Source organism: Podarcis vaucheri (genome assembly GCF_965113315.1).
Source record: "Podarcis vaucheri genome assembly, chromosome: 11".
Lineage (NCBI taxonomy): Eukaryota > Metazoa > Chordata > Lepidosauria > Squamata > Lacertidae > Podarcis > Podarcis vaucheri.
In genome coordinates, this window is record NC_138749.1 from 48,400,109 (window position 1) to 48,423,913 (window position 23,805).

Sequence of the window (23,805 nt, forward strand, 5' to 3'; positions counted from 1 at the left end):
TATTCATTGGATTAATTTACAGAATGTGTTGCTTTTTCTTATTTTATATATTGCAATGTTTGTAAAACAATGGATGCCTCTCTGTGAACAATATTTCTCAAAAAGCAGGGTATAAATTAATAAATAATAATAAATTTTAAAACATTAGTTAAGTTGTGCTGTTACATTTTTAGTGGTCGTTTCCACGATATTGGCAAGTGATTAACTGCACATTCATGGTGATCCTTCATCTCACCTGACCACAGCTACATTGAACCAAAATTTTATGATCCCTTAACGAGTGGAACCACTAAAAATGAGGTAAAATAATATTACCATCCTTACGAACATTACAGGTTCTGATCCCTTGAAAATCGGAAGACCTCTCCCCTTTTCCTTATGTTTTATTTTCTAACTAAACACTAACTTCATTTTAGAATGAACATTTGTTATGATTTCTTTTACATGGGTAATGGAGAATGTAATGTGGAAAAAATGTGTTTTAATGGCTGGTTAGGTTTATATTAAGAATTAGATTGGTGCATCTGATATCTTATGGAGCTTTTATTACATTAGTCAAGTTATCCCAGAGTGTATATTCAAAAGTAGTAACTTGAAAATATCCCACAAGGGTATTAATACAAATAATCTGGTGTCACATTCGCCCCACACGTGGAATGTGTTATCTCATTTGTGATTGATTATCTACTATTAACACAATACAGTCTGCAGAGTTAGCTCCACCGGAACCCTCTGAGAGTAATTCACAAACTTGATACTTGCCTAACAAAATCTTATTAGGTATGATGCTGGAGTCCTGATCATGAGTCGTTTTATGCTATAATAAACGCAAAGCCTGTAAAACACTTTGTACTGTGTAACGTATTATAAAAACAAGAACAACCTAGAAGTAGCTTACAATACCTTATACTGAATCCATCTTCATCGTCCAGTTACAGGCAAAAGACTTTTCCAGTAGCTGCACCCACCTTCTGTAACGCCCTCTTTCTGGATGTCAAAGAGATAAACAATTACAATATGACTTTTTTATAGGCATGTGAAGAGAGACCTATTTTGGCAAGCATTTGACGTTTTGTTGTTCTCCCTTATATTTTGTTGGAAGCTTCTCAGAGCTGCTCAGGGTGTAAACTTCCCTAACCACCCCACAGCTGGGCTGCTTCTTTTTGTCACTGTTGCAAAAATTCATCTGGTTGAGGGGGGTAGTAAAATATGCTTTGAGGGGCGGTCTGGTGGGTTAGCCTCCCCTAGCTTACTGCATTCAACACTTTAGAGCATTCTGTGGGAGGGAATTGCTTTAATTTTTATCTTGCTTGCCTCCCTTCAACACGTTCAAGGCAGATAACAAGGCTTCTGGCAATGATTGGTCCAGCTGCCCTAGAATTAAGCATGTGAAAATATTCGTTGGAGCGCAGGGTTCCTTCATGTTGTCGGGGGGGGGGGGGAGATGACATCCCATTACATCTTAGCTGCCTCTACAAAGAATCACAAGTACCTGACTCACTCAGCAGGGACCCCAGACTTGGGGAAAGCACTTTGTTGGAAGCACCCATCTCTTGACAGGCCAGGTGAGGGTAACCAGTAGTAACCTGCAGGCAGCTTTGGGCCCATCAAAAGTTGGAGAAGATTTTTCTATCATTCCCTTTGCATGTGTCTAGTAGAAAAACTTTGTTGGGCAGTTCCTACTGGTTTTACATTAGAGATCTTGAAGCTAGCACTGCCTTCCTCAGTCCAGATATTTTAGACCAGGGATCAGCAACCTTTTTCAGCCGGGGGCCGGTCCACCGTCCCTCAGACCATGTGGTGGGCCAGACTATATTTTGGGGGAAAATATGAACGAATTCCTATGCCCCACAAATAACCCAGAGATGCATTTTAAATAAAAGAACACATTCTACTCATGTAAAAACACGCTGGTTCCTGGACCGTCCATGGGTCGGATTTAGAAGGTGATTGGGCCACATCCGGCCCATGGGCCTTAGGTTGCCTAACCCTGTTTTAGACCACAGTTCCCTTCATTCTCCACCAGCATCACCAATGATCAGGGATGATGGGTGTTGTAGCCCAAAATATCTCTAGAATACTAGGTTGGGGAAGCTCAGCTAGCCTAAAGTCCTCTAATACAGGCTTCCTCAACCTCGGCCCTCCAGATATTTTGGGACTACAACTCCCATCATCCCCAGCTAACAGGACCAGTGGTCAGGGCTGATGGGAATTGTAGTCTCAGAACATCTGAAGGGCCAAGTTTGGCAGTGAAATTGTTTCCTCCCCATTGCGTTTCACAGCTCTCTCTCCCAGCTGTTCACATCAGCACGGCTTCCATTAGTTTCTGTTTGTGTGTACACTCGGAGCCATTGACAGGGAGGAATGTCTTTGCCAAGGTGCACATGTTGGCTGAAGACAAACTAGGAATGGCTCCAAGACTCTGATTGTTGTGAAGCTGGTTTGAGAAACGAAGCATCAGACAGCAGCATCTTATAATAAAGTACCAGGTGCATATGCATTTTGGATTATGTCCTGCAAATATGGATTAGAGACCAGCACTGGAAAAATGTGGCAAATGCACAATAAATGGGAATGTGAACACAGCTCAAGGAAGGGAAATGTATCTGTTTTCCTTCAAATACCCATATTTGTGCACATGATGACACAATTTCCTTCTGCACACAGGCGATCTTTGTATAGAAGAAATATCATAAGTGCCTTCATTCCCATACATCCCCATTGGTGAATGGAAAGGAGCACAACTTGCAGAACAAAGCACCCTTTGAGGTCATTTAGTGCACAGGTCAGCTGGCTTCATAAATATTATGGGCACGCCAGTGTTCACGTGATCCGCTGCAACAGCTCTTGACACTTTGCCTTCTCAGATCAAGCTTGATTGTGATTACATGTTTGTATGAGACTGACAGCACACTCCCGGGTTCTCTTGGGGCCAGTGGTTTTACTTTGCATAGTAATAGATGGACAAAACGAGCTCTGAACACAAAGTCTGATGCTGTGGTTATCTAGGCTTAGGAAGGGATATAGCCATACAATTGCTTCTTTAACCACTCTATTGAACTCAAGTGGGTGTTTTGTGGCTAGGTTTTGGTCACTGTCCGAAGGGACTCAAATAAACAACCTTAGCCAAGGGATTGGGGGTGGGGGTGGGGGAAGCCCTGCAGATGAGAAGCTTGTCCAGGCCTCTAGTGGATTCGTTCTTACACCAGAGCATCATTTATGTCTATGTTCTTCCATCTACCTTGTTTGCAGTAAATAGCTGCCCATTATGTCAGGTCAGGCAAGCAACTGTGGCGTCACAGCTCAGCAACCGTGATCAGCTTGCCAAGCATGGAGGTGAGGGCCTCTGGGGAGCAGCCGTGTGTCAAGCTCTTGTCTGTCAAGGTTCTAAGCGACAGTTTATCTTGAGGGTTTAAAACATCCCTTGCAAACCTTTCCCTCCTCCCCTCTCCTTGTTGACAATCCACTTGAAACAAGACAGATGTTGGGCCAGTTTTCTTTACGGTTGCTCTAATTCCACAAGGTGCAATACACAAAATACAATTCTGCCCTTCTTTAAAGGTTGAAATCAAGTCGAAGACAACTCTCTCTTTCTCTCTCCCCACACCTACCTCACCCCAAACTCTGATGCTGTCAATTTACCATCCTTATGTACAAGTCTTAAAGGAAAGCCTGACCGGGATGGATTTTTTTAGCAAAGTGATAATGAAATAAGGCTTGCCTCCAATTGTGTGCTGCTTTCGTACCGTCTGATAATTCGCAACCCACTTTTGCACATCCAAGACTGATAGGAAGGGGCAGAATATATTGCACAGAGGCAGGTTGTGGGCTATGTCTTTTCTCTTAGAAATTATACATCACCTTCCATTGACTCTCACTAAGCAATCTACGCCACAGTCTTTAAGAAAAGAATCGTGACTGAAGTAATGTCTTTCGCATACAGTCATACCTCGGTTGCCGAACGCCTTGGAACTCGTACGTTTAGGCTCCCAAACTATCAAAAACCGGAACTGGGTGTTTCGGTTTTCAAATGATTTTTGGACACTGAATGTTGGACATTTTCCAACAGGTTGCAAACCAATCAAAAGCCGCAACTTGGTTTCCAAACAGTTCCGGAAGTCGAACAGACTCCCAGAACACATTCTGTTCAAGAACCAAGGTACAACTGTATTTGCTATGACACATATGATGTCTTACGGTGAGAGGAGGCCCAGCAGGGCCTGCCACACCCTCTGAAAGGCCTGGCAGGGGCCCAATGGGGCCCTCCCGGCTGTGGAATATTGAGGGGGCCTGGTCCCCTCAGTGAAAAATGGGGGGCTTGGCCCCCACAGCCCCACATAGGCGGTGCACCTGTTGGCCATTGTAAGATTACTTTCAGTTACAGTGGTACCTCGGGTTACAAACACCTCGGGTTACAAACACTTCGGGTTACAGACTCTGCCAACCCAGAAGTGGTAACTAAGGTTAAGAACTTTACCTCAGGATGAGAACAGAAACTGCGCAACAGCAGCGCAGCAACAGCGGGAGGCCCCATTAGCTAAAGTGGTACCTCAGGTTAAGAACGGTTTCAGGTCAAGAATGGACTCCTCGAACGAATTAAGTTCATAACCAGAGGTACCACTGTACTTCAAGTCTGGTGTTGCAGCAAGTGTGCAGAGAATTGTTGAAGTTTCGGGCCTGGAACAAGTGGCAGGTGGGACCAAAGATAAAAGTGAGGGGAGCACTCCTCTCTCTTATTGCCCTCCCCTTTGCACACACTCACGCACATCCACCCAGACACAGGCGCACCGTTTGCACACATCAATTCATCCTGCTATCCTGCAGCCCACAAATTTTAGAATTCACAGGTTGCGGCACAAAGATGATTACCTTTGGCACTTTGCCGCCGCTGTCCTAGTTGTTACATGCTAGTCTGTGTACTTATTAGCCCTTCCTTTAGGATTCCAAGCCCATATCCATTTTGGAGACAGAGTTATAACAAGGGAGCACTTCAGTCCATAAAAAACAGCAGTAAGAAAGAAAAAAGGAAATTTATCACAATGAAATCCTTTCATTACCTTTCAAAGGTACCATAAAAGATGGACGTGGATATAAGACTGAACCGGCTCATAGCCACTTAAAGAAATTTCCATCCAGTAATTAGGAAATGCCATTATATCTAAACCAATTGACTAAAAATAATATTTATTTTTTTAAAAAAATCATTCTTTGCTCTGGTAAAATGCGTTGACCTAATGGATATTCCTCAAAGGTAAGTCAAAGTGTTATGTGATGTTCTTTTATTGATTGTTGATTCTAGGTTTGCCTCTGGGAACAAGAACAGCAAAGAAATGTTCTGAAAGAAAAAAAGAGTGACCTTTTCTGCAGAGGCATTTTAAACCTGTGTGATGCTCATGTAGCCAACCAAGAATATAATAAAGGGGGAAAAGATAGCGTAACTGTAAGTAAACCAGGGAGAGATGGGTATTTGTGAAGTAATTTTTACAGGAAGAATGTAGAATTGGTACGCTACTTGGTAGCAATAATGAAGAAACACTTTCCTCACGCAAAGCAATAGTCTTTCATTTTCAGTTAACTTTATGTACATTTTCAATTTTTTTACAGCCACTGGTAGCAGGTGCATTAATCTGTGGAAAATGTCTTGTAATGGCAGGAACATAAAAACATTATCCACTCTTTAATGATTGTAGTGGTGATGATAAGACTTACCCCCACTCCCCTTTGTTTTACTTAGAAGTATAAATTTCAGTCAAAAATTATTATGGCTTTTCCACTTATGTGTTTTACACAAAACTCTATCTTCTCATTCCCTGAAACAAAGAGATATTTATACCCTACTTTTCTTCTGTCATGCAACCCAAGGCACTGTACGTGTGGTGCCCAAATTGTCTAATTGACTTTTAGTCTACAAGCACTTTTATAATGTGCAGGGAATATGTTCTGTACTATTTTCCAACAGGTTTCTAAATTATCTTTTAAATATATCTATGGCCCTGAAATTGGAAATGTTGAATAAAACATATTTTTACAGCTTAAAAAGGTATCTTGGTTAATAAAAGGAGGAAAAGGGAAAGAAAAGGTATCAATTTTATGCAATAATAGTAATCATTCCATAATTTTAGGAAAGGTTTGTAACAGTGTACAAATGAAACATGTGGACTGAGCCCTCACCTAGCTGCTTCTTGTAAATTTATTTGCTCCTTTCCCTAAGCCATCACATATTGAGTAGGCAGGATTTATTTGTAACTTTAAAGAGACTCAAACAAGGCATCTTTAATATGGTATATTAAAACCACCCTTATATTCTATAGAGAATGCCCTTATATTGCAAAGAGAATGCAGTACATGTGGCTGACATTTTCTTAAATGTTGCAGCCTTACATAGACATTAATAATTATTATTCTTATTTAAATTTTAATAATAATAATCCTATGTAACATGGCAAAATTTAAGAGCATTTCAGTTACGTGCACTGCATTCTCTTTGGAATGGACCTGCAATTAAATCCTAGGACTTGACAGAACCGCAAGAGCGTAAGCAGATGCAACCAAGACAAAGGCGCAAATAAATGACCAAAGCAAGTTCTTGTTCATCTTTTCATAGAATCATAGAATCATAGAATCATAGAATCATAGAATCATAGAATCATAGAATCATAGAGTTGGAAGAGACCACAAGGGCCATCGAGTCCAACCCCCTGCCAAGCAGGAAACACCATCAGAGCACTCCTGACATATGGTTGTCAAGCCTCTGCTTAAAGACCTCCAAAGTAGGAGACTCCACCACACTCCTTGGCAGCAAATTCCACTGTCGAACAGCTCTTACTGTCAGGAAGTTCTTCCTAATGATTAGGTGGAATCTTCTTTCTTGTAGTTTGGATCCATTGCTCCGTGTCCGCTTCTCCGGAGCAGCAGAAAACAACCTTTCTCCCTCCTCTATGTGACATCCTTTTATATATTTGAACATGGCTATCATATCACCCCTTAACCTCCTCTTCTCCAGGCTAAACATGCCCAGCTCCCTTAGCCGTTCCTCATAAGGCATCGTTTCCAGGCCTTTGACCATTTTGGTTGCCCTCCTCTGGACACGTTCCAGTTTGTCAGTGTCCTTCTTGAACTGTGGTGCCCAGAACTGGACACAGTACTCCAGGTGTGGTCTGACCAGAGCAGAATACAGTGGCACTATTACTTCCCTTGATCTAGATGCTATACTCCTATTGATGCAGCCCAGAATTGCATTGGCTTTTTTAGCTGCCGCGTCACACTGTTGGCTCATGTCAAGTTTGTGGTCAACCAAGACTCCTAGATCCTTTTCACATGTACTGCTCTCAAGCCAGGTGTCCCCCATCTTGTATTTGTGCCTCTCATTTTTTTTGCCCAAGTGCAATACTTTACATTTCTCCCTGTTAAAATTCATCTTGTTTATTTTTGCCCACTTCTCTAATCTGTCAAGGTCGTTTTGAAGTGTGATCCTGTCCTCTGGGGTGTTAGCCACCCCTCCCAGTTTGGTGTCATCTGCAAATTTGATCAGGATGCCCTTGAGTCCATCATCCAAGTCGTTGATAAAGATGTTGAATAAGACCGGGCCCAAGACAGAACCCTGTGGCACCCCACTAGTCACTCTTCTCCAGGATGAAGAGGAACCATTGATGAGCACCCTTTGGGTTCGGTCAGTCAGCCAGTTACAAATCCACTGAGTGGTAGCATAGTCAAGACCGCATTTTACCAGCTTCTTTACAAGAATATCATGGGGCACCTTGTCAAATGCCTTGCTGAAATCAAGGTAGGCTACATCCACTGCATTCCCTTCATCTACCAGGCTTGTAATTCTGTCAAAAAACGAGATCAGGTTAGTCTGACATGACTTATTTTTCAGAAATCCATGCTGACTATTGGTGATCACAGCATTCCTTTCTAGGTGCTCACAGACTGTTTGCTTAATGATCTGCTCCAGAATCTTCCCTGCTATTGATGTCAGACTGACTGGGCGGTAATTATTTGGGTCCTCTCTTTTCCCCTTTTTGAAAATAGGGACAACATTTGCCCTCCTCCAGTCTGCCGGGACTTCGCCTGTTCTCCAGGAACTCTCAAAGATGACTGCCAGTGGTTCTGAGATCACATCTGCCAGTTCTTTTAATACTCTTGGATGCAGTTCATCTGGCCCTGGAGACTTGAATACATCTAAACTAGCCAAATATTCTTGTACTATCTCCTTAGTTATTCTGGGCTGTGTTTCCTTTGCTGAATCATTTGCTCCAAATTCTTCAGGTCGGGCATTGTTTTCTTTATCGGAGAAGACTGAGGCAAAGAAGGCATTGAGTAGTTCAGCCCTTTCTGTGTCCCCTGTTTGCATTTCACCATCTTCTCCTCTGAGTGACCCCACAGTTTCTTTGTTCTTCCTTTTGCTACGAACATACCCATAAAAGCCTTTTTTGTTGCTTTTAACCTCTCTAGCAAGCCTGAGTTCATTCTGTGCTTTAGCTTTTCTGACTTTGTGTCTACATGTGCTGGCTATTTGTTTGAATTCCTCTTTGGTGGTTTCCCCCCTTTTCCATTTTTTGTACACATCCTTTTTTAATCTTAATTCAGTTAAAAGTTCTTTAGATAGCCACCCTGGCTTCTTTAGGCACCTTCCATGTTTCCGTCTCATTGGTATTGCCTGACGTTGTGCTTTTAGTATCTCCCTCTTAACAAACTCCCAGCCATCATGAACTCCCTTTCCTTTTAGTATTGTTGTCCATGGGATCTCACCCAGCACTTCCCTAAGTTTTATGAAGTCGGCTTTCTTAAAGTCAAGAAATTGAGTCCTAGTATGCTTGGCTGCTCCTTTCCGCTGTATAGTAAACTTCAGAAGAGCATGATCACTCGCGCCTAATGATCCTTCCACTTCTACCCCACTAACCAGGTCATCAACATTGGTTAGGACCAGATCTAAAATGGCTGTTCCTCTTGTTGCTTCTCCCACTTTCTGGACAATGAAGTTGTCTGCAAGGCCAGTGAGGAATCTGTTTGACCTTATGCTCTTGGCTGAGTTTGACGTCCAACAAATATCCGGGTAATTGAAGTCCCCCATTACTACTATCTCCCTTCCTTTTGCATGCTTGGCCATCTGTTCCAGGAAGGCATCATCTATGTCCTCCGTTTGGCTTGGGGATCTGTAGTAAACTCCCACAATGAGGTCTCTGTTATTCTTCTCTCCCTTAATTTTGACCCAAATGCTCTCACTTTGGCTTTGAGGATCTAAATCTTGGATCTCTTCACAGGTATACACATTCCTGACATATAACGCCACTCCTCCTCCTTTCTTGTCTGGTCTGTTTCTCTGAAATAGATTGTATCCCCCCATTATTACATTCCAATCGTGGGACTTATCCCACCAGGTTTCAGTGATGCCTATTATGTCATATTTAGTTTGCTGTACCAAGAGCTCAAGCTCATCTTGTTTATTTCCCATGCTTTGCGCATTAGTGTACAGACATTGAAGTCCATTAATCATTCCCCCGTGTCTCTTATTTAAGGATTTTTTCCTCCCACCACTAGGTCCGTGTGCTGTTTTCTCCATTTGGTCTATGACATTTGGATGATCATCTTCATTAATTGATAGGCTCCTACCTTCAGGAGCACTGTCTCCCTCCCCCACATTAGTCAGTTTAAAGCCCTCCTGATGAGGTTTCTGAGATTTTTGGCAAAAACATTTCTCCCAACCGTTGTGAGGTGCAGCCCATCACTTGCCAGAAGTCCATCTTCAAGAAACTGCAGTCCGTGATCTAAGAATCCAAACCGTTCCTGTTTACACCATTTGCGAAGCCAGCTGTTCACTTCCACTATTTTCCCCTCTCTCCCTGGGCCACGTCGTTCAACTGGGAGGACAGATGAGATGACAATTTGTGCATTTAGTTGCTTCAATTTCCTGCCGAGAGCCTCGTAGTCTCTTTTGATCTTCTGGAGGCTATTGCTTGCAGTGTCATTGGTTCCCACATGAACCAAGAGGAAGGGGTATTTGTCAGTGGGTTTTATGATTCCTTGCAGTCGTTCAGTTACATCTTGGATCTTAGCCCCGGGGAGACAGCACACTTCCCGAGACATCTTGTCAGGCCCACAGATCACTGCTTCTGTTCCCCTCAGTAGGGAATCCCCTATCACTACTACACGCCTCCTCTTGGGTTTGGTCGGGGTTCTTCCGTGAGCTGTCCGTTCCAAGGTCGCCTGCACATTCCCTGAGGACTGACTTTGCTGCTCGTCTTCATATACCTGATCGACTGTAATGAGGGAGAGATCCTCAAATGGAGTCTGCTCTTCGTCTTCCATGCTAGGGGAGAGGACCTCAAAGCGATTGTGTATTTCTAAGCAATCAGAGTGAACCTTTTAATTGTGACCACTAGCTTGTTCAGCACTAAGGGCAGGGTTGAGAAAACCATGGTCTTTCCAGAGATTGTTGGCCTACAACTGCCAAGATTGACCTTGCTTGCCGGAGCTGAAATCCAACAATATATTTATGGCCATACCTTGCTTAGGCTAACAGGGCTGTCATATTATACTGCTGTAGCAGCTGCTGCCCTTCCCTTTTATTTCAGTGGTAGTTGTGCCCTCCAGCTTGAAAAGCCTGTTGTTTAAACTAGATGTACAATATGTTTCTGTTACTCTAGGATGGACCCTACTGTTATAACAGGTAGAGCTCAGCTCTATAACAAAAACAGCGGGACTGGTAAGGACAATGAAACATGCACTCTACCTCTTGAAAGATAAGCACAGTTTAGTGCTGCTTTATGGCTTAAAAAAAGAAAGGAAAGCAAAGAGCCATGTAACTAATGTTTGTGTCCATCTTCTGCCTGATAACATCTCTGCTATGTGGGCTTCTGATTGAACAAGATCAAAGCATTTTTCAGAGTCACATTTTACTTTGCCTTACAACAAAATGCTGATAAAATCGAGTCTGGTTAGATTACAAGAGATCACAATTTTTAAAAGTCGAGGTACATATTAATACAATAAATCTAGTACCTGCAATATCAAATAACAGGCTGGATAAAATCTTATTCCCTTTTTATTTGGTTGCAAAAATTGCAGGACAATTTTCAGAAGTTTGTTCATCTCTATTGTTGTAGATACAGCTACTGAACGTGTGTGGAATAAAATTAACAGAAAAGAAATGTTCCTTTCTAGAAACATTTCTGTCATGATGGAGGGTCTTAAATGCAATATGAGTCACTTTGACTTACGATGAACCTGAAATTGTCCTGAAATTTTCAGGTAGCTCAAGTAGATATATACATTTAGGAACAAATGATATCTTTAGGGCACAAAAAATATATTTGGCTCATAGCTAAAATTAAGTGCTTACACATGGATAACTTGGGGGGGGTCACTTTTGTTGTACAGGTACAGATCTAATATATATTTGATGGTGATCTGTTTGTACCACATCACTTTCAAAGCAATGTGCATTTAGATGAAAATCAAAGTGCATTTTCTATTGAAAGTGATATACTTATCACATATAACTTGGGCCAGTTCTGGGGTGGACAGAGAACATGCACCTATTGGCATGCACCTACAAGACTAAATCCTCCACCTGCCCCGAGTTGACAATCGACTTTTTATTTTGTTCTGTGTATATTGCAATGCTCTTTTGTTGCTATGGCTGATGGTTGACGTAAATAAAGATTCATTCATTCATTCCCTGCTCCAACCGAAAATACTGTCTGCTGTCACCATCTTATCTAGCAGGCCTGTGGAACATGCAAGCAAGTGGTTCTAAGAGGCACCCAAGCCCAGGAACTCAGGGTTATTTTACATTGGCACATCAGAAGGTACTTTATATAATTTTATCCTCTTTAACATGCTTAATATGTTCTGCTATTTTCTTACACTTCAAATCCCCTCTTGTGGTCTTCACATATGGGAAATAACTTATAAAATAGACTAGAAAGGGTTTCCAGTCTTCTTTAAAGAATTCTAAATTTGTGCTACTTATCAGTGTCAGATTTGCCATCTCTGCAAATAAGTTCTACTGTGAAGAGTATATAGCATAACTTGTACTAAAAAGATGTGGTTATCAGCTGGTTCATATGCTGCAAAATCCTTAGTGGGGCAGCCCTGTGGATGCACAGAGGAAACGACATATGAACTGGCATTGCATCAGAGGTGGTGACAGCTACTTTCTTAATTTAGGTTTTACCCATCACACAGTGGTGGCTGGTGCCCATTGAAACAGGCAGGGCGAAAGGCAGATAGAGCAACGGGAATTGGAGGCAGAGCCAACGGCGGGCAGAGCCAACTAATTTCAGTTTTGTCCCCATCCTCCTCCCTGCTGAGTTCTGCAACAGTGAGACTAAGGAGGAGGAAACTGACAGCTAGGTGCACCCCCTTTGCTGTTGTTGTTTATTCATTTAGTCGCGTCTGACTCTTCATGACCCCATGGACCAGAGCACACCAGGCACTCCTGTCTTCCACTGCCTCCCACAGCTTGGTCAAACTCATGTTCGTAGCTTCTAGAACACTGTCCAACCATCTCGTCCTCTGTCGTCCCCTTCTCCTTGTGCCCTCCATCTTTCCCAACATCAGGGTCTTTTCCAGGCAGTCTTCTCTTCTCATGAGGTGGTCAAAGTATTGGAGCCTCAGCTTAAGGATCTGTCCTTCCAGTGAGCACTCAGGGCTGATTTCCTTCAGAATGGATAGGTTTAATCTTCTTGCAGTCCATGGGACTCTCAAGAGTCTCCTCCAGCACCATAATTCAAAAGCATCAATTCTTCGGCGATCAGCCTTCTTTATGGTCCAGCTCTCACTTCCATACATCACTACTGGGAAAACCATAGCTTTAACTATACGGATCTTTGTTGGCAAGGTGATGTCTCTCCTTTTCAAGTTTCTCCCAAGAAACAGACACCATGACAAGGCAGTGATCCATGAAGGAGGTGCACCCCCCTAGGGTGGTTGTAATAGGCAAGAAGGGGAAGCTGACTCAGAGCAGAAAAGGTTTGGTGGGGCAGTGCCTCATCTGTCCTAATAGATCCACTATTAACTCCACTGCCACCCAAAATGCTTAAAGCTGGTGTAGTACAGGCCCCTTTGATAGGAAACAGGCTAGCATTGGATTCAGAAGACCCAATGTTCATCCTGCTCTGCCCCCAGAATGCCTCTTTTTCTGACTTTACAGTCTCCAAGATTGGCAGGATTCTGGTCAGTTGTAACCTGACAGAAGCTCACATCTTGGGTGGTGGTGTAGTGATCTCAGGCAGGCAAGCAATACTCGATAAGAATTAATGACCGTCTGGCAGTTTTATGGTACATTTATTTACAGAGTACATACAGCACACGGTTTCCAGCCTGCCGCACTTGAAAATGAGTTGGTCAGTCTGAGTCTCCATCCCAGTCACAGCAGGAAGGACACCAAAGCCCCGCCTTTCCCCTCTTGCCCTTCTGTTGCATTCTGACCTTTTCAGCTCTTTAAGAATGGGGGCTAGGAGGGTGGAAATTATCCCCATTCTCAAAGGAAGAACTCTCTGGTGGTTGCCTAGCAACCCTCTCACTGTTGTCTATCTCTCCCCCTTCTTGTAAACTGTCTGTTCTAGCTAAGTCAGGAAACTCTTTGTGAAGGAGGGTCAAGCCTAATTCCTCCTGCTCTGTCTCCAGAGCCAGACTCAGTCTCTCTCTGACTATCTTCTGAGTCCGACTCTTCCCCTGTGGTCGATTCAGCCATATCCCTGACAGGTGGAGCCCTCTCTGTTGGTTTTAAAACAAGATTGGACAAATTCATGGCTATATGAAATCTCCATGAATACCAGCCATTGAAGAACAAAGGCATGATGGCCTCCTTGTGGACTAGAAGGTTGACCTTATCCAGCAAAACTCTCCTTATGTTCACATGACTGTGATGCCAATATCACAGCTGCCCCTCTCATGCAGAGCACCACCAAGAAGCAGTGCCTGTCACCAGCTCATATGCTTGCACCATTATCTTCATGGCTGCATCCAGGGGACCGATATTTTTAGACCGTATGAGCTAGCCCTGTGTGCAGCCTGTTTGCAATATGAGAATCTCTTCAGGACTCCGTGAAATGCAAGAGATAGGTAGGAATGAATGCAATGAATGATGCAAATAGTTGTGTATCTCTAAAGATCACATGAGTGGAAAATCCCATTTGCACATATTCTGCAAACAACAACTGAAGAAATAACTCCTGCCCCATAAGATATAATGAGAAGTAACTATTGCATATATTGTAGTTTGCGACTGTTCTCGAGGTACGCTTAATGCAAACCAAGCTGTGTTCATTTGCTTTGCAAATGTTCCTGCTGAGGTTCATATTTTAAAATTTCATTTTATTACAGATATTAACAATGATGCCACAAAGAGTAAACATTCTGCTATTGCATCCTGATTGCCAAGAGAAAGAAAGTAGAACAATTTCATTCCTCCTGAGCCGGTGTATACTGATTGATTCAAATAAAGGGCCCTTTGGGGAAAACAAGAACATTCTCAACTAATTACAGTTTTGCATATTTTGTTAATTTGTGAAATTCAGGATACACCCTACTGGCTTATAGATATTGTTTTGACAAACCAAAGATTATGCTGATGAGCACACTGTTGCAGAAGACAAAGTAAACATACCTATTAAAAACGTCTGGTGTTACAAATATAAAGATATGTTATCTGGAAATTGTAGAGCTAAACGATTCAAAATTTGCTAATAACCTAGATTCCAGTGTAATAGCATTGCACTTGTCAAGTCCGGATGTTAAAGTATTTCTGTTCGCGAGTAGCTTAAATCCCATCCATGCCTATATTTCTGTACTTCATTTGTATGTAAAATTCAGTAAGATTTGATATGCAAAGCCCAGTTCCCTTTCTTGCCTCAACTGCTGCCTATTATTGGTATAGAACAAAGTCAATGGAAAGTTAACTAGCTACATAAGGAATCCATGACTCCCCTGAAGATGAAAGTAACAAGCATAGTGTAAATCTATTTCCTGTTCATAATAGCAATCATTCACTTCACTTCCTATAACATATACAAGTATAATTAATAACACAAAGCCCTTAGAAAATCAGATTCGGGGGGAGGGGGAATTCAGAACTAATGCAAACATTCTAATGGTCATTTCAAAGCATCCCTTAGCCAACAAGAGTCGCTATCTGTTGTCATCAGAACATGGCCGCTGTTTATGAAGGCCTCATTCTGTGTTCCTAGCTAGTATGCATGATAATCTAGAATAGTTCCTGGATTTGGGCATGCAGGGAGATAATCAGCACCATTACTTTTCCTGGTGAGTCTTAAGATTAAATTTAACTTTGTTTTAATATGTAAAGCAGTGCTGCTGGTGGGGCTGATGGGAGTCGTAGTTCAAAACATCTAGAGGACACCAGGTGGGTGAGGGCTGATGTAAAGACGTAACCTCCTTGACAACAGAACACATCCTTGAATTTCCACTGAAAGCAACGGGACTTATTTTGTACCTCTTCATGTTAATCTTTCATTCATCCCTCACAATACAGCGCATTTCCCTGTTACATTGCTAACAGCAAACAGTCCATGTGTGTGTTTTTAAATAGTGGATTTAGCGTGCCAGGGCTACTGTGATTTACTTTGATCTACTTTAATTTCCAGTATGTGCTGGAAATATGTGCTCGTGAAATATGGACAATCTTTTCGATCATGATATGGGTCTCTAATTTCCAAGATACTCCGCGTATCACTAGAGAAGGCAGATGCACCCCCCATCCCCATGTTTAAATGTCGATAAATAGCCAACCTAAAAGTTAATGTGATGTTAACATTTCTGAAGTACAGTGGTACCTCGGGTTACATACGCTTCAGGTTACAGACTCCGCTAACCCAGAAATAGTAACTCGTGTTAAGAACTTTGCTTCAGGGTGAGAACGGCGGCAGCAGGAGGCCCCATTAGCTAAAGTGGTACTGTTCAGTTTCAGGTTAAGAACGGACCTCCAGAACGAATTAAGTTCTTAACCCAAGGCACCACTGTATCTAGAAATGATTTCGAACCTTATTGTGCTGGAAAGCAAAGGCAAACTCTTGTCCTCACGCATTTTCTTTCCCTACTGCGAATGCTCGTACTTCTCCATAAGCTACCTGACTTCTGTATAATGCACCTAATTAATGATATTGACAACAGTGAATTTTGAAACCAAAATGAATGATTAGCAAGCCTTCCCTGGGTTGTCTCTCAGAAAGATAGAACTTCCTCCAGGCCCGAAGGAAAACGATAACTCTTGCCATGTCGCTCTTTTCGGGAATGTAATTCATGATCTGCTTGGAAAGATTAACACACCGCATGGATGAAACAGCTTTTTCTTTTTGTCTTGATTCCTGATCTGAGGCTGTTTTAAGTTAACTATCAATGCAGTTAATAAGTACAGGGGCAGCCGCTGAGCAGCGGACATGAACAGCCTAGCAGTCAGAGGAGGATGCTTTAACAGAAAATGGACAGGTACAGATCATGTTTTGCAAAGCATTCTATATGGAGCCTCTGCCGTGGCATGGACTCGGTGGCCATCAGTCTCTGTAATAGGTTGCATCCAACTAAGTTACCTTCAGAATAGACCCATTTAAATTAATGGACCTAGCTTAGTCATGTCCATTAATTTCACTGAGTCTGCTCCAAGTATGGCTAACATTAGTGCAACCCATCACCTGCCACTTCACATTGTCTGTTCATTGCATTGGTAATGCCAGGATTGGCAGAGTAGATATAAATAATCAGCATGAATGAATAAGGTGGTACTTGCTGAATTATATGTTTTAGCCCCATTCTCAGCAATCTCATTACAGTCAACTTGCAATGGGACATTAGGGTAGTGCTACTGCATTCCTGCTCGGGTCTCCATGTGTTTGCATCTGTGTAGACCAGGGGTCAGCAAGGCTTACCTTGCCATGGGCTGGATTGCGGGCACGCGTGACTGCGTACACCCACGATTTCCGGCATTGGTGTCTGTGCAGACATGTTTTCCGGCATCTGCGTCTGCGCAGACACGTTTTCCGGCGCCATGGAAGCAAGTCCCCGCACCGCGCTGTGCTGGTTTAGCGCAGAGTGCGGGGATTCGCCAAGCAGGCGGCTCGGTTTGGGGGCGGCTCGGGGGCTGGTAAAATGACCCCGTGGGTCACTTGTGGCCCATGGGCCTTAGGTTGCCAACCCCTGGTGTAGACACTGTGCATGTGAAATGCCTCCCCCTGTGACAGGGACTGGCAGGGTTCCAAAGAATGTGTGGAGGAATCAGGGGACCAGGGGAGTGACCCAGAAGAGGGAGCCAGTGATTTATGGGGTGTCACACCACCCCCAAGGCAGGAGCCAGGGAGGTAGGTAACAAAAAAAGGTAAAGGACCCCTGGACAGTTAAGTCCAGTCAAAGGCGACTATGGGGTTGCAGCACTCATCTCACTTCAGGCTGAGGGAGCCAGCGTTTGTCCACAGACAGCTTTCTGGGTCATGTGGCCAGCATGACTAAACCGCTTCTGGCGCAACGGGACACTGTGATGGAAACCAGAGTGCATGGAAATGCCATTTACCTTCCTATTTATCTACTCACACTGGTATGCTTTCAAACTGCTAGGTTGGCAGGAGTTGGGACAGAGCAACGGGAGCTCACCCCGTCTCACGGATTTGAACTGCCGACCTTCCGATCAGCGAGCCCAAGAGGCTCAGTGGTTTAGACCACAGCACCACTCGCTCCAGGACAGGAGGGAGAGTCAGGGCAGTCCAAGGAAGGTGAGCAGAATATGGTGGAAGGTGAAGGGGCAGGTCAGGTGAGGGACAGGTCAGTAGATTCCATACCTTCCCCCAGACTACTGTCTCCTAGAATCAGGAGGGGCTATGGAAGCTACTGTGTTTCTCTTGCCATAATGTGTTAATTATCAGACATGCGCCTTCCTTATCTGGGATGGGCCACAACACCCTGCTTTTTATGAGTAAAGATCAGACTTTTGATCTTTGACGTGTAGAGGTTACAGCAAACATTCTGAAATCAGGGCAGGATGGGCACAGAATGGGCAAATGTGATCCTGTTCTGCACTTATTGTACCCAGTTGGTATGCTCACATGTAATCATCTCACTGCATCTCTGCTCCTTTGGGACTAGAACAGGGTTATGGCCAAAAGCATATGGGAATGTTCAAGAGAGGACTGGCATCGAACATACATAGTGCTGGCAACACCAACATGCATAGCACTGCTGCTTCATTATGTCTCAGTTACTGCCTTAAAAATTAACCTTAAAAAAAAAAAAATCTGCCTGTCCACCCCAACGATTTCTGGCTGCTGGGTTTCAAATTTCAGGAGAAGTATTATATTGACAAGGCTATGCCGATGGGCTGCTCTGTAGCTTGTTCGGCATTTGAATCATTTAGCACGTTCTTGGATTGGGCCATACGCTTTCGCACTAAAGGTACAGGGGTCACACACTACCTAGACGATTTCCTTTTCGTGGGAAAGCCAAACACCGGGGATTGCGCCTCTCTGCTTGAGGCCTTCTCAGCTCTGGCCCGAGACCTAGGTGTTCCCCTCGCAGCGGAAAAAACGGAAGGCCCTACTACGTGCCTCATGTATTTGGGCATTGAACTGGACACAGTTGCCCAATCATCCCGCTTACCGGGAGAAAAGATTGACACTCTTAAGGATTTAATTCAGGCTACCCTCTCACTTAGGAAAATCACCCTCAGACAAGTACAATCCCTGTTAGGCCATTTCAATTTTGCCTGTAGAGTGGTTTCTCCGGGACGCCCTTTCTGCGCCCGACTAGCTAGGCTTTCGGCGGGTCTCAAGCATCCACACCACAGAGTCCGTCTCCCAAAGACAGTCAAGGCCGACCTGGAGGTTTGGGCGACATTTTTGGAAAACTATAATGGAGTGTCCCTGTGGCAGGATGTCCTTAACTTGTCCTCAGACTTTCAGGTCCAATCGGATGCTGCAGGCTCCCTGGGTTTCGGCTTGTACTTCAAGGGTCGATGGTGTGCTCAACACTGGCCAGCAGGCTGGCTAGGCAAGGGCATCACGCGGGATCTCACTTTTCTTGAGTTCTTTCCAATAGTAGTTGCTGTGCATATCTGGACGGAGGAGTTCCGAAATCGCAGAGTGTGCTTCAGAACCGACAACCTTGCAGTGGTGAACATTCTAGCGCGCCAGTCATCCCGGTCAGAGAGGGTCTCCTCCCTCCTGCGGTTGTTCGTCCTCCGGTGCCTTAAGTACAACATAGTTTTTTCAGCCAAATTCATACCGGGGGTCAATAATGATATAGCCGATGCATTATCTCGCTTTCAGATGTCTCGCTTCCGATCGCTGGCGCCTGGAGCACAGCTGTTGCCCGAACCCTTTCCGGAGCACCTGTGGAGCGTTGGAGACGCAAAGTGATTAAGGGAGTATTAGCGTCTGTTGCACCATCCACCCTCAGGTCTTACAAGAAGGCCTGGTGTGATTTCTTGGGCTTCAGGTCCGGGGCTTCGGGCACTTCGGCATATGCACCTCCCACCACCGATGACGTTCTTCAATACCTTTCACACCTTGATGACCTAGGGCGCGCCCCAAAAACATTAAAAATACATGTAGCCGCCATTAGCTTCTTCGCTAAGGCCACGTTCTCCTTTGATCCATGCAGTGACTTCCTGGTCCGTAGGGCTATCGAAGGCTGGGGCAGGTTACAACCCCCTAGGGCTCTAGGCCGTAAGCCAATTTCTTATGGGTTGCTGTCACAAATTTGCAAAAAACTACGATTAATTTGTTGGTCCCGGTTTGAAGCCCGCCTCTTTTCTGCGGCATATGCCATCGCCTTTTTTGCCGCCCTAAGGGTGGGCGAGGTCGTAGCCGAGGGTAGCGCGACGGGTGTGATGCGGGGCCTCCTTATGGAAGATGTACAGCTGTCCGAGGCAAGCATGGTAGTACGAATACGACAATCCAAAACCGACCAGGCCGGTAAGGGTGTCCTTCTAAAACTCACGGCTTCTGGGAGGCAAGGCCCTTGTCCGGTAAAGGACACCAGACGGTATCTTTGCCTCAGACCACCTGGCCACGATCCGCTTCTGATTCATGAGGACGGGTCCCCACTATTGAGGCACCAATTCACCAGAGTTCTTCGCAAGGCTATTGAAGCTTGCGGCCTAGCTCCCAGCCATTATGCTGCCCACTCCTTTAGGATTGGCGCTGCCTCGACCGCCGCGCGCTTGGGCTTACCTGCGGATAAAATTAAAGAAATGGGCCGGTGGAAATCCGACGCTTATAAGGGTTACATACGTTAGTCAGTGCACCGCTATACTGATTTCTACTTACCCGCCTCTCCCCTTTTCCTTTCCTTCTCAGCTGTTTCCGGGGGCACTGTGTGGATTTGCGGCCACAGCATCGTTCATTGGGCCCGCATTCGGGCAATCAGCTCCGGCCTTACCCATCATCTTGGTCTGCCTCCCGGGATACGAGTTGCCTGGTTGTCGCGCCGTGGCATGCGGTGGGAAGAGCTTATGCCACTGCTGATCAACAAAGTTGCCATGTTTGGCCCTCCTAACATCCTTATCATTCACCTGGGGGAGAATGACCTAGCTAAAAGGAGAAGCGGGGACTTGTTGTGGTGCATAAAAAGAGACTTGGAGTCGATTGCGGCTTTGTGCCCTGGAACAATGGTGTTCTGGTCCTCCTTTTTGAAGCGAATTGTCTGGCGCGGAGCGCAGAACTGCATGGCCATTGAAAAAACCAGGAAACTCCTGAACCGGGCGGTAGCCCGTTGGGTACGCTTTATGAATGGCCGAGTCATTTATCATGACCGTATCCGGATCGGCGACCAAGCCTTGTACCGGAATGACGGTGTTCATCTAACAGACATTGGGAATGATATTTGGTTGGACAGTGTCATTAGCAGCATTAGGGATTGGTTGCAGCTGTGAGGGTATTGGCGGCGAGCCCCTTTGCGGCTCGGGTGGCGGTTAGGCATTGGATTCATGTGTTTGCTGTGTCAAGGGCTAGGTGTGGCCATCGCCTATGCTATCTACCGTGGGTTATTCCGTTAAAGGAATCCGGCGGTCGTGTTTCCGTCCGATGCCTGCTTGGCGGGAGGCCATGGCACGACCCTCGGTGACATCAGGGGGTGAGCCTATAGTTGGATGAGCATCGACAGGCTCCACCTACTGTTGAATAAACCCACCACCTATAGTCATCCAATGCCTAAGCCAATACCTTTTTTCACTGCTGTAATCAATAAAGTTGTGGCCTTTTCTTACCCATTAACCTTATACCACGTGTCCATGTGTATTTATTTCACTTAGCGGGGTCGGGGCCCTCGATCCACAAAGACTCTCCTCCCTGCAAGAGAGGGGAGTGGTTGTGGGCGGGAGCCCGGACTCCGCCCGGGCAGGGGCCGTAGCCCCTGCCCCTCCTTACCTGGCCAGCCGGCGCCCACGCCCACCGGGGGCCGCCAACCAGGTGCCTCCGAGGGGGCGTGTTTAGCGGCTTAATGCTGTGGCGCCGGCTTCTCCTCCCCCTCAGTCCTCGTCGACCCGCAGCGAGTCACCCACCCTCCACTCCCATGTAGCTCAGGGTCTAGGTTTTGGCCTTGCTATGGACCTTAGGTTGGTCGCCCCGGTTGTCTGGGGGGCCTGGTAGGAATTTTTCCATTTGGCATTAGGCTTTTTGGTTTTTTCGCCTACCTCGTAGCAATCGTCACAACTTTTGTGGTATTGGTGGGTAGGTTAGGCATTGGATTCATGTGTTTGCTGTGTCAAGGGCTAGGTGTGGCCATCGCCTATGCTATCTACCGTGGGTTATTCCGTTAAAGGAATCCGGCGGTCGTGTATTCCGTCCGATGCCTGCTTGGCGGGAGGCCATGGCACGACCCTCGGTGACATCAGGGGGTGAGCCTATAGTTGGATGAGCATCGACAGGCTCCACCTACTGTTGAATAAACCCACCACCTATAGTCATCCAATGCCTAAGCCAATACCTTTTTTCACTGCTGTAATCAATAAAGTTGTGGCCTTTTCTTGCCCATTAACCTTATACCACGTGTCCATGTGTATTTATTTCACTTAGCGGGGTCGGGGCCCTCGATCCACAAACCACAATAAGCCCTGGTTTGTGGTTGGTTTATGAACGTTGGTTTGTTTCAGCAATGGCCTGGTGCTTTGTGCAAACCTAGCATCCTTCCTTAACCATGGTTTGTTTGGCCACAGTCACCCCAGATCCTTGTTAAGCTACAAAGGCCACAAGGCAGTAACAGCTGCACAGATCCAGCTCAAGACATTTTGCTGCCTTGGGTAATGGGCAAGATGGCGCCCTCCCTTAAGGCACACACAGAAGCCAATTGGATTGGTGGTTGAATCTTGCTCCTGTGCTGGTGAAAACATTGTCTCTTCCACTGCCTTTGAAGGCAGTGGGCTAGGTTAGCGGGGTACAGAGTAGGTCACATGGCACTTGCAGCTCTGGCCATTCCTCGCAACCTCAGCATTTGCTGCCTGAGGCAGCTGCCTCCCTCTGCCTCATCATAAGGCTGGTCCTGTAGCTGGAAAACAATCAAAGCTTTCTCAAAATAAGGTACAAGCTGTGCATAATATGCACATAGTGTGGGCCAGTACACTGTCTTTGAAAATGTTAGGAATACGGAAAGCAAGAACTGTGTCTTGCAAAGAGTGGCCTTAGGCAGACTGGAACTAGCACTGGTCCCTAGGAACCAGCCTGCTCTGTCAGTGTCCCAGGTCTCACAATATTCTCTCTTTCAAAGCTTCAGTCCTGCGAACTGTCAGCAAGAGGATTCTGAGCTCGATGCGCCGTCGCTTCTGTGTTCTTATTAATCTCAGCGCAGTAATGAAAAACGTCCGAGGCTCATTCTCATTCATGGTGGGCAGCTGTACAACAATTTGTTTCACAACCAAAAGTTGACAGAACAAATCCAAAACAACTCTGTGTACATGTTTACATGAGAGGCTATTGGCATCGACAGAGCATTTGAAGGTGTGCTGGAAGTCCCTTATGCTTTTTGTAACATTTTCAAATTCATTGCTGTCTTCAGGATGACAGGAAATTCAGGTCTGCCTCCCTCCTGGGAGATCTTTATTCACAGACAAGTCAAAAACCCTTGACAAAAGGCAACCAAGGGAACTTGTTGACCTTTTAGCTGCCTGTCTAACATCAGTGCAAGTATTGCTCTCTGATAAAATGAGAAATTCAATTTAAGGGGAAATTTAGCAGGCATTTGAGTAGGCTCTCATATTATTTTGCTTCTCTGCCTGTCTTTCAAAACAGAAAATAAATGTAAATAAATAGGACTGTGTGTCATCCATTCTCAGCCCTGGAGAGCAAAACAAGCAGAACTACACTGAGTGGTAATTCCTTTGCTACAACTTCCCACACCTATTTATCTTCTATTCCATCCCACTCCTGGCTACCATTTTGTTTAAACAAGTTGCATGTTCTTTTCTCACCAACATTACTTCTTTAATTTGTGTTAATGGGTTACAGTGGATTACAAAAACCACAAATTTAACCTGCAGAACATATTGTGGTGAAGGTACGTTTATTGCAGACCATTTCCTCATGCATACATAGTAAGTTACACACCTTGAATGCATTCTAGCCCATTTGTTTTCAGGCTCTCTAGCTCGAGAGAACCTTTTCCAAATCATCTGTCAAAGAAGTCCTACATGACTGCAAATAAGAAATCTATGCATTGCAGAAGTTTCTAGAGAATGTTCGTGCTGGGTGTTGTTCTCCTCATGAACTGGGAGTCACATTTAGGTCACATACAGGACTGGCCCCAAATATTTTGCTTCCTGAGGCAGAGAGAAATGTCACCATCTCATTCCCAGTTGAGATGCAT

At 44.9% G+C, this 23,805-nt stretch overlaps 2 long non-coding RNA genes across 7 annotated transcripts in view; one reads left to right on the top strand and one right to left on the bottom strand.

Moving 5' to 3' along the window:
• The window catches only part of LOC309514500, a 43,568-nt gene that overhangs the window by 6,251 nt on the left and 13,512 nt on the right, over nucleotides 1–23,805 (bottom strand). Inside the window, exon 3 of one of the 3 annotated variants that reach the window (XR_014212007.1) lies at nucleotides 904–987. This is a non-coding gene — a long non-coding RNA (uncharacterized lncRNA). Of the gene's footprint in view, nucleotides 1–903; nucleotides 988–16,030; nucleotides 16,272–23,495; nucleotides 23,759–23,805 lie in introns of those variants that run through there. The other 2 variants (XR_014212008.1, XR_014212009.1) reach the window with 2 other exon arrangements.
• LOC309514498 lies at nucleotides 3,401–14,474 on the top strand. 4 transcript variants are annotated; one of them, XR_014212002.1, is made up of 4 exons: nucleotides 3,401–3,523; nucleotides 5,300–5,440; nucleotides 11,725–11,810; nucleotides 14,332–14,474. It is a non-coding gene; the product is annotated as an uncharacterized lncRNA (long non-coding RNA). The 4 variants fall into 4 exon arrangements; XR_014212003.1 differs by having other exon boundaries at nucleotides 3,408–3,523; nucleotides 11,728–11,810; XR_014212004.1 differs by lacking the exon at nucleotides 3,401–3,523 and adding an exon at nucleotides 4,086–4,159 and having other exon boundaries at nucleotides 11,728–11,810.